Here is a 13327-nt window from a genome sequence, read left to right on the forward strand (position 1 = left end):
GATATGCAACGTTTAAATCAAAATGTTATCCATCAAACAAAAAATTACAGCAAAAACGGCATCTTTCATGTGTAATTTGAGATTAACCGATAACCAACATTTTGTGCAACAGTACTTTCTTAAGTTCTTTATATACAACGCAGATGTGGATTGCTTTAACTATATACTACAGACTGTAGAATACCAGATCGCAAATGCTGTAATGTCTGCTTTACTTATGATAGTATATTTGTTTAACGTCTATAATATCAAGGGTTTTTCTAGAAGTGTCAAATGCGCTTAAGATTGTCATTGGTTCATAAAAAGAGGTCATGGTCAGGTGAACCATGACATACAGATCTCTACAAATATCCCGTACACCAAATAAATGTGTTCCGATCCTTACAGTGCCTTAGAAACTGACAAATGTAAAAGTTATGCTTGGCCAATTAATTCGGAACATAAGGTCAAAAGTATATGAACCCTGACCGACAGCCAGACATAGACATCTTACTATCATTCAATATATCAAATACAATTGACATCACCATTGTCATATATGAAACATGCAGATAGACATGTATACCATACACGCAATACCTTGGCGCTATAGCATTCAGGTATATATCCAAAAGGACAAACACCATAAAACAAACATTGCCGAATGATGCATGATAATGAGTTCGATGTTAGTTGAAACCTTGCAGAAGTCGAAAATGTACACCTTACAATCATAACAACAACACTGGATTGTTTTTTCGGCGTTTTGTCACCCATTGTCTTTTATTATTGCCGTATTGTTATTTCTTTTTCTTTTCATTTTCTGAAAATATTAATAGTTTGAAATGCTTAAACCTATTGAGGATGTTGACCTATCTAGCTTCGTAGCATCAGATCTTTCACGATCCTTTTCACGATCTTCAAAAATGCGGTACGTCATCTTTCACGATCCGAAAAATCAATTTTGTGTAAATTGTTCTTTATTTACCAAGTTTCAGATTATATTTATACAAAATAACTATGAGAACCATTTGATTAATTCAAATAGAATGCCCTTACTCGGATAAAAGTAGTTTATCTAGTCGAATTTGTGAAAAAATTGTGTTTGTTTACATTTTTAATGTCATTGAAATGTCGAGAAGCAATCTGCCTTTTGTTGTTTTGTAAAAACTATGTACTTTTGAAATTGGATATTCTCACATACTGATCATAATGTTAAACCATTTTGACAGACAGTTTTATTTTGTCGTAAATTTGTCTGTGTAATTAATTAAATTAGAATATTTACTGATCTTTCATATGTCCTCTCGATTAAATGTCTTTCACGATCCGTTACCAGAACTTTCACGATCGTCTCTCAATACTTGACCGCCGTTAGATATTCTTTCACGATCATTTGTTTCGATAAACCGAATGACACCCGTGTCTTAGACATATGTTGATACATGCACATGTATGCCTTAATTTCTCAACTGAAATTTTTCCTACGAAATTATCAACATACAATGACTGAAGATCAAATGTACATGACACAGCCGAGAAAAATCATAAATTGTATAAAATGTTTTGTTAACTATTAGTTATTATCTTTGCCGTTTCCCTTTATATACAATGCTCCTGTCCTCTTTCTTACCTTGGAATAGAGGTTTCAATGTTATTGTTTTGTTTGACACAGCTGCCATTGTCGTCAGAGATATATCCTTTGAAGACCATATAAGAGGCGCGACATAAAAAAACACACTTTTCTCAAAATTTGTCGAGTACATACTTATCATGGGAAGGTTAATATTACAAGTATGAATTATAATGGAGAAAACATAATTATTTCCTTGATACAACAAAGCTTAAACTACTCAGAAGAAAATATTGTTCAGGAGCCTCTGGCCTTTGTTAGTCTTGTATTATTTTAATTTTAGTTTCTTGTGTACAATTTGGAAATTAGTATGGCGTTCGTTATCACTGAACTAGTATATATTTGTTTAGGGGCCAGCTGAAGGACGCCTCCGGGTGCGGGAATTTCTCGCTACATTGAAGACCTGTTGGTGACCTTCTGCTGTTGTTTTTTATCTGGTCGGGTTGTTGTCTCTTTGACACATTCCCCATTTCCATTCTCAATTTTATTTATATAAAAATGTGCATTTATGACATGAGTGAATCAACAATGAATATTCCAAGAATATGAAAGCTTTTAAATAGTGTCATGATACATTATGACATCTTTCACAAATTTGACGGAAATTCATCAAAATTATCTCAAACTACACGTGACTTGCAAGAAATCAGTACACATACATCCTTAAGATGTCAGTTGAATTTGGTGCTTCCTATGAGCTGATGAATTTGGCTCTTTTTGCCTTTAAAAAGATTGTTATTCTATAGAAAGCTTTTACACCACGCTGACGGGTTAGGTTGAATGTTTGCTGAAATCCCGGTACATTATTTACTGAATGTGTTTGTCCAAGGTCAGGAGCCTATAAAACTCGAGAAAGACAAAATGCTTATATTTTGTGGAATTCGGTTATCGTCGTTAGTTGCTATTTATCATATTTGTTTTTCGTTTATTGTTTTATCATAAATCAGGCCCTTGGTTTTCTGGTCAGATTTGTTTTCAATTGTGACGTCGGAGCCTTTTATAGCCTTTAAAGATTTTATAAGGCAATAAGCTAAATTAGAATTATTTGAAGCCGTACGGTAACCAATAGTTGATTACATTCCTCTGGTTGTTAGTTGTCTCATAAGTAATCGTACCACATCTCCCTATTTTTATATTCTTTTTATGATTTCAGTAATAGCACTCTTAGAAAACAGTTATTTGTTAAGCGTAAAAATCCGACCGGAAGTGACGACCAACATTTAATGTACATGTATGTGTTTTATCTATATTCAAACGAACGCCATTTCAACATGGCTCTTGTGCTCAGACTGTCATAGACCAGGTGCCTATATATTTCTATACTATATTCGAACTAAGTAAAACGTAATTGTATGTTGTGATATGTCTTTTTCAGGATATGGTACATGTACATGTTAACTTAAATAACATCACCAGCTGCAATAGACATTTCGGATTTTCTATTTGTAAGCAATTATGAATACTTTGGTGGTACATCATTTTTCAAGTTTAGCGTTTTGTAATTACATTTATTTTCTGAAACACGCACTGTCATTATTTCCGTTTGGTTAATTTTAGTATTTACCGAATGTTTTGATGAGGATAAAAATTTATCTGATGTACATTGTTCATAAAAAAGTTAAATGTAACGTTTGAAAGAATCTGAAAATTGTCTTCTTTGTTTGGTTTTTAATTTAAAGTAAAAAAGGAGACTATAAATAATAATTATATGTAGGTCAACATCAAATCTTTAAACATTTTATTTTATTAGCTTATTCAAATTACAGTTTTATTTGTATAAATATAAAGTAATCGCGTTCTTAAAATTTAGTTTGGTATCAAATTTATAAATACACCAAGTTTTTTGTGTGTCAACAAATAATTTCTAATGTACATAATCACGCAAACAAAAAGCTTTACATACAGTTTTCCTTAACTTTCTTTAAACCCATAAAATCATATGCTAGACAATTGATCGTTTTCTTACCTTTATGTATGAGAATAATTTTGAAGGATACAATCCATATCAAAAACAGTGTTTTACATGTATAACTACGCCAGTATCATGAGTATTGTCCTGATGAAAGGATGTAAGATACACTGTACGCTAAATACTTCCCTGTCTACACTATAATAATATAATCAAAGTATCGAGTTTCCTACAGGTAAATATGAATACAACGGGTTTAGGAAATTCTCAGAATTTTAAAATTAGAATGTATATTTTTTTCTATTCACAGCATCAAAACAATTCTTTGCAACAATTAGATTAAGTTTAGGTCACAAAAGGTAAACTTAAAAGCCGTGCTCAACAGCAATAAGAGGGAGATGCACTGGGAGTGTTAATTCTCTTGCAAATATTTTGAATTATTAATCCACTTTTCACCTGTTTCCCTTCATTTTCCTAGATCCCAACCCCCATATTTTTACCCCTATATTCTACACACCCTATATCTAACATCCCTTTGTTTACCCTTATATTCCACACACCTTTATCCAACATAAATAAGCGTGTTAATCCCATCTAAAATAGACCCATCAAGCGGTATCAAGTGAAGTTATTTGTCAAGTTAGGAATCAAGAATGTAAAAATCTTTTTCATTCATTCATATAGTTATTTGGTTGAAAATCTTTCATGAACCTGCAGAAATCTTGATAAAAAACGTGATGTTACATACTTATTTTAAGACTGATGTTACCAATAGAGCCTGTAAACTGAATTAATTACGAGACCCATATAATTACGAGATAAATATTTTTGACCCGAATAGGCTTTCGTACAATGTATATATCAGTACGCTATGTTCTTTGTTCTTTTTTATTTATGCTTCGTGTTGATCAGTGAGACAAGCCCTTTTGCAGTTTCTTGCGTTAAAACAGCATTGTCATTGGTTCATGGGAAGATGTAGTGTTCACAAAATGTTAACTCCCGCAAAACATTTTTGCCTTGAAAACTCAACCTACAAGATGATTTCCTTTTATGGATATATATCATAAAAGACTCTAAACAATCTCATCTAAGACTTCGAAATTGTGTCTAGTTTGAATCTGAATATTTAGGTCACAGTTATAATGTACGCTTCCGTTTTTTAAAACTAAAAAAGTTGAAAGTTTTCAAGGTTAACTCTGTTCTTTTGTTCACGATTACAACATGTACAATACAGATAATGTTTAACGTTCGATATGATGTTGATAGATACATTTTGTAGTTGATAAAACGTAACAATTGGTATATTTCCACTTTTTTATTTGGGACATGTATTATATTATTGAACTCGCTGTTGTTTAAATAAAGTCAATAAAGCAGCTATTACATTTAGCAAAGTACTAAATAGTCTGTCATATAGGTCTGAAAAATAAGGTACAAGCCAGATTTAAGATGGTGTAAAATTTCTTAAACTTCGACATATGCAACATGTAACACAATCAACATTAAAATAGAAAATGAATATCGAAAGCAACTAAATCATTGCCAAGAGGAGGGATCAAACTCACTAATTATTTTTTTTATCATTTAGGGAATTTTGTATTAATAAAATATGATACGAAGTAGAAGAACCTGGCGGACCCAAAAGGTTTCTCTAAATGCAGCTTTCATTGTTGACGTGTTTCACTTTGATAAAAAGTATTAGATACATGTATGATCATGATTTATTTTCAAAAGAACACTTAGTCTGAATTCTTTCTACAGTATATATATTCTTGATAGTGCGGAAGGATATGTTTTGTGGCTATTTCACGAAAAAGACATTTTGTTTTTCCTTCAGAAGTTTTATATTCTACACAGTCAAGCACATATACATTGAAACAATAAATTAACATGATAGTAATTTTCAAGTTATATTATTTTACAATGTATCAATATTTTGATTTGTACATTTAAATATATGATTATTGTGTAACTTTATGACGTTCAATAAAAATACCCGGACATATTACACTAGTTAAAACTATCAAGGATGCTTAAAAAAAAAACACAATAAAAGATAATATTTTATTGTTATATTCTCAAGATTTTTATCCAGATGACCGACTTTGATAATATTAATAGAATATTAAAAGTCATCGCTTGTTTCTCTTTATCGTAAACACAATGTTTTCTATTGTGGTCGCAGTGTTATCAAAATTAGATTTCACATTTACTGTGTGATGATTAAAAAGCATAGTATTATTGCAGTATGTTATTGTGCTTTAGATTAGGATTTGAGCATTCACAACCATGTTAAATTCCGCAACACTTTCATTGTGCCTGTCCGTTGTCAGTTGCATGTAGTTCCGTGGATTTTAGTTTTCTGTCTATCATTGTTTTCCCGTTTATTATGTTTTCATAAATCAGGCCGTTGATTTGTTCGCTTTTTTCAATAATTTGTCATTTGTTGCTTACTATCCGATACGGGACCGGGTTAACTCGTTGTTGAAGGTCATACGATGATCTTTACATTGTTTTTGTTTCATGTTCACATGTTGGATAGTTGAATCATGGAAAGTATACCACGTCTCCATATTCGAAACTATCAGTGAAATTAAATTAACGGCGCTAGATGCAATTCTGACAATAGATATCTCTTCAGTGAAACTCTAGTCCAAAACAAAAATTAAAGAGCTGATATATATTCTAATGATTTTTTTAATATTGTGTAGACTGTTACCTTTACTTCGAACATGGGAAAGACGAGAACACTTAATATTTATATTTTTCTAAAAAAATAAAAAAAGCGGTTAAGGGAAGACGGAAAGACTATTATAAAGGTATTATATTTACTGTGCAGAGGAAAGTGGTGAAACCATCTATTTATATTTATTCAATTCTAATGTTCTACTCGCCTTTGCAGTATACACTCAAGATTTGACGTCTGTTTTCCTATACAATTGGTCTATGCATTTTCAAAATGTTAGATTTATTATTACTATTAGCATTAGTTGAATTATCATCATTATTTTAAACTTCAACTCTACTCGATTCTTTACAGATTTTGCTTCCATAAAAATGAGACATATTTACACAGAACATGTAATTTAACAATAAATCTATTTTAAGGACTCCAAACACTTTCCCATAAAAGGTGGGTGTTTTAAGTCATATGTAAAAGAAAGTTATACTCTTCCTGTTTAAGAGTTATTTAGTGTAACATTGTATTATGACAGTGTATACTTAGTTGACTATCTGTGGATCACAAAATGTTTGCAAAAATAACTAGAGGCTCTTTAGAACCATGTGTTGCTCACCTTGATATATATACATAATAAACAAATGACACACATTATAGACATTCTTGCTATTTACAATTATCTCTATCTATAATGAATTTGGCCCACTAATTTCAGAGGAACAGATTTTTGTAAAATTGTACCAAAATTCACGAAAACTTTACTTTAAAGGGCAATTACCCTTCAAATTTATTTTAAAAGTATCAATTCATGGGCAGTAACCCAACAATGGGTTGTCGGATGCGTCTGGAAATTTCATGGCAGATAAAACTTCACCCGATGAACATTTGATTCAACGTCAAATTTGCCGTTAATGCTCAAGTGTCAGAGATATAAGCCAAATAAACTGAATTTTGCCCTCATGTTTTATTAAAGCATGGCGGCTATTTTTGTTTAATGGCCGGGGTCATCGGATACATTTTAAACTAGATAACCAAAGGATGATTTAGGAATCACTTTGGAATTTGGATTCAGAGAAGAAAATTTGCCGTTAATGCTCAAGTGTCAGAGATATAAGCCAAATAAACTGAATTTTGCCCTCATGTTTTATTAAAGCATGGCGGCTATTTTTGTTTAATGGCCGGGGTCATCGGATACATTTTAAACTAGATAACCAAAGGATGATTTAGGAATCACTTTGGAATTTGGATTCAGAGAAGAAAATTTTGTAAAAGATTACAAACATTTACAAAAAAATTGTTAAAAATTGACATTAAGAGCAATAACTCTTTATGGGGTCAGTTGACATTTTTGTCATGTTTGTCTTATTCGTAGATCTTACTTTGCTGAACAATTTTGCTTTTTACAGTTTATCTCTATCTATCATTATATTCAAGATGATAACCAAAAACTTCAAAATTTCCTTAAAATTACCAATTCATGGAAATCAACCAAGCAATAGATAGTCTGATGCGTCTGAAAATATCAAGGTAGATAGATCTTGACCTAATGAAGATTTTTATTGAATTCATGTCAGATTTGCTCTAAACGCTTTTGTATCAGAAACTGAGCCAAAAACTGCATTTTATCCTCATGTTCCATTTTTAGCTTTGGCGACCATCTTGTGTAATGGGCGGGGTCATCGGACGGGGTCATCGGATCCACTTTTAAACTAAATACCCTAATGATGATTTAGGCCAAGTTTGGTTTTAAATAGCCCAGTAGGGCAGAAGATTTTTGTAAAAGTTAACGGACGTCGACGACGACAGACGGCGACTACGACGACAGACGGCGACTACGACGACAGACGACGATGACGGATGACAGACACCAATTGATTAGAACAGCTCACTTTTTTTTTATAGGTCAAGTGAGCTAAAAAGGAAAGAAAATTGTCCACATAATTTAATCATCACCGAAACTTAGCTGCTGTATTCAAGGAAAATTCAGCGAGCATAGTTTACTATCGACAAAATTTGAGGAGGAGGCAAGATGATATAATTTTGCTGGTCAAAGTACTTATCAACTCGTATTGGGTATCGACAGATACTACGATTGTCAATGAGATGAATCTGCTGTGATGCTTAAGTTCACATGCAACACTGGAACAAATTCAAAAGAAATTCATAAGCTGGCGATTCGGAATCAAAATAAAAAAATTAAGTCACACCAGGACGCATATTGTCATATTAATAACAGTATAGTTAAATGTGAAAATAATTTCTGTGCTGTTAAACAATAGTTATAGGTAATAGGGAGGATTGAGTAGGACTAATAAACCTCCAAATATTGTTATTTGGTAGATTTTTCAAAGCCTTTTGATTCTTATTCAAGTGACATATAAATGGGCTTAATATAACTTTTCTATGATTTTTTTTACGAACAATGAATTATACGGGCCTTCTGTTACAAAAAAAGAATTCTAAGTAAACAAAAAAACATAAAAAAAAATAATTTACAATTTGTTTCACTACCTTATATACTTTTTCTCGAAAAGCTTAAATTTGTGATTTAAGAAATTATGAAAATTCATTAGTCATTCCGATTTAACTTTTTAATATTTCTCTAGACAACAACAAAAGAAAAGACCTTTGTAATGATGTTGAAAAGTAAAAAAAAGTATCTGTAATCATGGCTATTTGTACTTATAATAATCTAATATTTCAGAATATTTTATTATATGACATACCTTTAAAGTACAAGTCAAAAACTTGTATATACAAATATGATTAGATAAGGACCATGCCCTCTGGTTCTGAAATGAAGTGTTGGATGTGGTCCGCTGTACTGTATATATTTCTATTTGATGGAAGCGTCACTGATGAGTCGTTTGTTGACGAAACGCGCGTCTGGCGTAAATATAAAATTTCAATCCTTGTATCTACGATTAGTATCTATAAATATCTGTGATCTGTTAGCTCAATTAGTCCGAAAGGCCATTTGAGCTTTTTCCAATACCTGGCGTCCGTCGTCGTCGTCGTCGTCACCCTTCGTCCGTCGTCCGTTAACATTTGCAAATATCATTTCCTCTGAAATTACTAAGCCAGAATGTAACCAATATTGTCCACAATCGTTTGGGTTTCTACTTGAACCAATGAGTTTGATGACTTCGCTTGTCCAATTTAGGAAGACAGAAATATTCTCATAGTAGTTTTTGGCAAAAATGGAGAATCTTACTGATTTGTTTTCCATTTTTGCCTATAAGCCTGAAAACTACTATGGATAGAGTGATACTTTAAATAGGAAAAAATATTATTTAGATAAGATACCTATCAAAAACTCAAATAGTGGAAATTGTCAGTCGACCCCTTAAAATAATAATTTTCGATTTTTACCAATTTTGTGGCGATTTTACCTAAAATAAAAAGAACTGTAAGAGATAGATAGAAACTTTAAACAGCAAATGTGTTCAGCAAGACAAAGTTTACAAACAAGTCTGATGGTCACATTCTTCATTTGACTAATTATTGATGTTGTTGCTCTTAAATGAATTTTTATAATATTTGTTTGGCGTTTTTGCCTATTATCTTGAAAACTATAAAATATAGGTAGATAATTTAAAAAACAAATATGATCAGCGGGACCAGATCAGGTCAGTTTCTTTTGAAAATGTAAATACTAAGAGATCTGCATTGAAATGATAATTTATTTTACCTTCTTATGTCTTTTGACTACAAAATATAGATGGAAACTGTACACAATAGTCTACATTATTGAAGAGCACATTTACCTAGGTGAGCGTCATCTGCTACTTAGAGGCTCTTGTTACTAGGTTTAAATGTTTGATTCCATTTTTATGCTGTGTGTTTATCTTAAAGTGGTGGACAAAAAAAGAGAGACAACACAACACAAACACAACAAAGAAAACTCAAGTCTGGGCAACACGAACACATCCAAAAACTGGGGGCGATCTCAGGTGCTCCGGAAGGGTAGGCAGATCATACTCTATATGTGGCACCCGTCATTTTGGTCGTGTAAGTACAAACTCGTTATTAAATCTATTTCGGTGAGTCACATTCGCAAAAAGGATTACATGATTGCTGTTTCAATAGTTGAAACATATTACTATTCATCTGTGAAAAAGATATTTCGTAACTATAAACCAATTTGTGATTGTGTCCGTAGAATTTACGAAGAGATGATTTAAACTTCACCACTCATGTTTAAATAGCTTCCTTACGAACAGGATTAACTATTAAGAAATTTATGATAGGTTATACGTCCGGGAATATCGGATCAACTGGGAGATATTATATGCTATTCAGGTCTCAGACAGGGTATATACATTCCCGGCTTAGAATTTATATCCCCTGAGCCGAAGGCGAAGGGAATATAAGCCCTAAGCCGGGAATGTCACAGTATATACCCTTTCTGAGACCTGAATTACACATATATTACGGATTACCCCTGACTTAATGTTATTTTCCTGTACAGGTATTTGTTAAACATTAACAATGCAGCATGTATATTCATTACATGTTTATTGTTTCTTTAATATTTTTAATAATTCATTTAAATGCACCTGTTTCATCATGAAAATGTGTTTTCCGTTAAAAAATAGTTTCAATAAAAGTTTTTAGATAACATATTTTGTGTTTGTATGTGTGTGTGGCTTTGTTTTTTACAACACAAATAGCTTTTGACTACGTCACATAGTAACCGGTGATATGATGACGTTTTTAAGGTTCCAATTGGGGACAAAAACGTCGTATATACCCCGGCAGTTTCCTGAATATATACTGACATCTCTGTGTTGTTATCCAATCACAAACCTCGACACATTTGTAATCGTAATATTATATGTTATTCAGGTCTCAGACAGGGTATATACAGTGACATTCCCGGTTAAGAGTTTATATCCCCTGAGCCGAAGGCGAAGGGGATATAAGCCCTAAGCCGGGAATGTCACAGTATATACCTTTTCTGAGACCTGAATTACACATATATTACGGATTACCCCTGACTTAATGTTAATTTCCAGTGCAGGTATTTGTTGACAACACATATATAAGTTGAAAAACCGAACCTGATATGTTCGGCATACGTGAAGGATTATCTACTTTGCTGTGATCATAATTTTATCGTGTATGTAATAATTTATAATAACACTTTTAACATTAAAGTTAAGTATTAAAAGTGTAAATTGCGTGATTTTGTATCAAAAATGTATTATTGACTGAAGCACGTCATTATTTTCCCTCTGTGAGCCTCTGGCAGTCTGATAGCTTTTGACTACGTCGCATAGTAAACGGTGTTATGATGACGTTTTTGAGGTTCCAATTGGGGATAAAAACGTCGTATATAACCCGGCAGTTTCCTGAAAATATACTGACATCTCTGTGTTGTTATCCAATCACAAACCTCGACACATTTGTAATCCGTAACATATACTTGTGTTGCTACATGGTAATGGAAATTTCACAAGTGGGAAGCTGAAATAATCCCCTTTACTGTATCGTAAAGTTTTGTTTCCACCCGACTCTCATTGTCTATTATTTCAGATCTTAGTCAAAGGGGAAAAAGTCATATCGACAAAGCACATTAGCGGAAAGGAATGACAAATATACAAAAAGTTACCATAGCACAATAATACAATAACAGGGTATACAAGTGCCGAGCCACAACAAATGGATATTACAAAAAAAAAAGACTAAACAGTTAATGTTATACTTAAGAAAAGAGAGTACTATAGCACATACTAAAGATGATAAACAACACCAGAACCTAGAATCATTACTTCAAAACCATCGTGTGTTATTTATGAAGTTGATACAAAACATTTAAGGTCTTGGTATCTTCCGATGAACTTAAAAAAAAAGACAAGACGTTCTATGATATAATCCTTGTTCATCAATTGTATGCTCAGACCCTGGTAACAAATGTTTACTATGCTGACAATGCTGTCGATGATTGACAAGAAACTGTGTTTGAAATATTTTATAATTTTAAGTTCATGTATTCACTAGCCGATACAGTACGATTACCAACATTTTTTATGTCTCGATTTTGATTGTCAGTAGCCAAATGTTGTAGATCATTATAAGGGTTTGTAAGCGATCGGTGGCCGAGTTCTTCGTATTCAATATTCACGGGTAGATGACTTGTAATACTTGAACTACTATTCAATTCAGCAACTGGATTTATTTCACTAAAAGCCATCTCGCTTTCTTCAATATGTTCAAGTTCCTTATCATTCCTGAGTTGAAAAAAAGTCAAAAACAATAATCAGAATCCAAATCAAAATCATGATAATTCGTAAAAGAAAATTAAGTTTTGTGCTGTTGTTGAAAGCTCCATGTTGACCTCTAGATTTCTTACGTTTGGTTGATTGCGGTCTAATTGTTTGTTTACCCCAATCTCCTTCAATTCATTTAATGCGGTCATTCGACACTTCTCTATAGGATTACCTGTTGCTTGTTCTCTTGAGCATGAACGTTTATTCTTTTAGATGAATTGTTTAGGAAAACAAAATATTGCAATTTTAGTTGTTTAATAGTTTTCCTATAAAAGTTTTAGGGACATAAACACAATCATGTGTTTAAGAGCTTGCAACGATACACTCAAAAGGTCACACTTTTCTTAATATTTCTACTAAATATGCATGCAATTCATACAACGCTTACTTTAACATAAAACACTTTTCGATCTTGTTATAAGAGCATGATCCGTGTATCAACTTTTCTTTTTCGTATTATTTTACTATCATCCTGAATTGGGATCTTCAGTTAGTTCATTCTAATTTAATTTATACTTCTTTGCTAATTACACTTACATGGATTATCATCGACGACTATGTTAAATGTATAAAAAAACAAAAAACTTCTAATAAGACATGATCAATATTTCGAACGAGAATAACAATGACGATTAATAAATTCATGTTCCTAATAGAATATGGCACACGTTAAGGTGTCATCTTGATAGGATAAATGAAATTGACGAGCTGCTGTTAAGTCATTTCAGTTGCCTTAATTTGCAAATTATTTGAACATCCTTGTTAAACATCAATATGTCTTCATTCTTTATTCTATCCGTTGCTTGACATAGTCGAGCGTGTGATATTGCCCTTTTAACGTTTGTATTTAATTT

This window comes from Mytilus trossulus, unplaced genomic scaffold, assembly GCF_036588685.1.
Source record: "Mytilus trossulus isolate FHL-02 unplaced genomic scaffold, PNRI_Mtr1.1.1.hap1 h1tg000211l__unscaffolded, whole genome shotgun sequence".
Classification (NCBI taxonomy): domain Eukaryota; kingdom Metazoa; phylum Mollusca; class Bivalvia; order Mytilida; family Mytilidae; genus Mytilus; species Mytilus trossulus.